General features: G+C 44.5%; 1 pseudogene; it reads right to left on the reverse strand.

The window, feature by feature from the left end:
* Positions 1 to 720: 720 nt before the first annotated feature.
* On the reverse strand, positions 721 to 2,743 carry LOC136531833 (GDSL esterase/lipase At1g28600-like; annotated as a pseudogene).
* Positions 2,744 to 3,007: the final 264 nt, after the last annotated feature.

Below are 3,007 nucleotides of genomic sequence, written 5' to 3' on the forward strand. Positions count from 1 at the left end.
GAACTTCCAAAATGATATATTTAGGTCCCTAAACTTGATTTAGGGTTTAATGGGTCCAAACAGTTCCTAACCTACTCTATACGTTGACTATGCATTTGACATGATATATCAAGAACACAATCCATATTAGTAGAAAAGGAAACATAAGATGGACTCCCCTCGTCCCATAAAGTGCCATTCTCATTTTTTGAGAAGTCAGACATTTTCAACTTTGATTAAATATATATAAGAAAATATTAATATTTATGGTACATAATTAGTATAATTAGATAGATCGTTGAATATAATTTCATAATAAATCTATTTAAAGATATAAATATTGCTAATATTTTCTACAAACCTAGTCAAATATAAGAAAATTTGATCAGCACAAATCCTATAGCGACTCTTTTTATAAGATGGATGGAGTATAGTGTAGCAGTTTTTAGATCAAATCTAGATATATTTAGTACATAGATATTATTACGAAAAGAAATTTAATGTGTAAACCAGAATAGTAATAAGCTCTGTAAATCAAACAAAATATTAATATGCTATACTAAATTTAGTGTAAACCAAAAGCATTCTCTAGTTAATTATACTATTTCATCAATTATTGATGTTGTTCATAATAAATGATTACGTACACAACACAAGTTACCGTTTTACAGACAAGAAAAACCCCACGGGAATCTAACTCGAAATCGACCACATTTATTTCTAATATTAGACTGGCTTCTATCAATTGAGAAGGTGTAGGATCGGCGGATCAGCGTAGGGGCCGTGCAGCCATCCCTGGGCGAAATGCTGTTGTATGCGGACTCGGTAAGGTGGTTGCCGTCGCAGTTGATGGCCTTGGACGGAGCTGCGCACGCTGTGGCTCCTGGTGTACCGCACAGTGCTTTCAAATTTTGGTTGTACGGACCGCCGCCTCCACAACAGCTAACCAGGGTTGTACTGCGGTTGAAACCTGCAATCGATATCGTGATTTATTCTTGTTTCGCCGCACTCGTATCAGTGATAAATCTACAACAAATTAGAGAGGAGGATACACTTACTTTATAGGTGCATAGACTTGTGTCATAAAGAATGTATATATGATAAAGATTTAGTTAAAACTATTATTTTGTTATATTCGAGCGGCTGCATTGCACCTGCTAAAGTATATTTAGCTTCGTCTCTGACTTATATCCACCTCAATGCACATAAGTCTTTGTTTAGTTGTACCTATATCCACCTCAATACACATGTAATTGTGTGAATTGGGATGGAAAATTAATTAATTTCAACACTAATTTGCTCCGACACATATGGTTTGAGTAGATTTGAATGAAGCCAAACAAGGTCTATCATGTGGATTGGCATGGATACGAGCGTAGTCAAGCAAGTTATTAAGAAGTTTTATTACCTCATCTCAACTAATAGAGATGCTAGAGAGACAAGTGTTTCTAATAAAAAAGCAAAATTGTCATACACACCACAAAGCGTGGTAACTGGTAGTAGCCTACTACTCCCTCTCCCAAAATCCTACAGTACAAGAGTGTGTCTAGGAGTTCAAAACCCACTCTCAATCTTGTTTTTTGGGTAATATTGAAAAAATCTCTTTCCAACAACTTTTTTATTCCAACTCCTAATCTTTATGCACTTGGAAAAAATGGTCTAGACATGTGAAAGTTACAATTTGGAATAGAGAAAGTAGGATATAATAAAGTATAGGAGCTCACCAAAGTGATCAGGGTCCTGCAGAAACGCGACCACGGGCCGGTAGTGCTCGGCGCGGCGAAGACGACCCTTGTGTGCGGGTACCTTCTCCGGAGCACGTCGATGCGTCGCCGGAGAAGGGCGTTGTGGTACTGCGACAGCCCGCTGTTGAAGCTCTTGAGGCAGCTGTACTGGTCGTAGTCACCCTTGTTGGGACTCGAGGCCATCGCCAGTGTGGCGGGCAGACAGCACACGGGGAAAATGTCCGCCACGACGATGTACTTTGCGCCGTGACGGATCAGCCTCTGCATGCGTGCAGATGCAGTTCGTCAAACTCATATGCAGAGGCATGCGTTCATCATCTATGCTATGCCAATGCCACCGTAGCACATACAACATACCTCGACACCAATGGAAATGGTGTTGACAATTTCTGGAACAAACGATCTCGCTTGTTCCAGGGTCATGTTGGAGGCAATAAGCATGTTGAGGAAGTCGTTTCCTCCAAACTGCCCCATGATGAAGAGACTCGCCGAAGCAATCGCTGGATGCATGTACACCTCCTTTGTTATTAGATGAGAAGCGCTGAACTTTCATTTCAGTCCTGGAACATGTATAGCTTCCTGGTGTGCTGCGACAAAGCGATGGCTTCAGTTTCTCGAACCACCGGAGCTGGTCGTTCAGGGAGCTGTTGGTCGGAGGGACGACGGTGACGTTGTGCCCCTGGAGGTACGTCAGATTCAGAGCCGTCGCTCCGACCACCGCGAAGTCTACGCCCGTCGAGAAGTTCTGGCCTCTGGACAGCACCGGCGGCACGAAAGGTAAACCCAAAGCACCGGCTGCAAATTCCGGCGCATTGCAGCAACGTCAGCTCATATATAATCACTGGGGTGATCGAAGTAAAATAAATAAAGAGTTAAATGCACCAGATATCGATTAACTTGTGAGGAGGTTTTGGTTAGGTCCACCAATTTTTAAAGTGGTTTTTGGATCTATAAACTTTGTATGCCATATTACTTAGGTCCATACCCCTCCACGTGGGCTTCTCAGGCTGACGTGGCATGATGACCAGGCTCAACACGTACAGCCGCCGCTGCCACACAGGCACGAAAGCAGGCCCGCCGCGGGCCGCGGGCCACGGCATTGCGCCAAGGCAGGCTGGCAGCCGCCCGGCGAGACTGTTGCCGCTCAGGTCCAGCTCCACGAGCTGGCTGGAGGATCTGCCGACAGGAGCCTCCCGCGTCGAGCTAGTTGTATCCCAGGCGCAGCTGCTGCTGCGCCGGGTGCGCGAGGGCAGCTCCCGGGACCGCGCCGGAGACCCGGCGCT

This window comes from Miscanthus floridulus, unplaced genomic scaffold, assembly GCF_019320115.1.
Source record: "Miscanthus floridulus cultivar M001 unplaced genomic scaffold, ASM1932011v1 fs_453_3, whole genome shotgun sequence".
Taxonomy (NCBI): Eukaryota; Viridiplantae; Streptophyta; class Magnoliopsida; order Poales; family Poaceae; genus Miscanthus; species Miscanthus floridulus.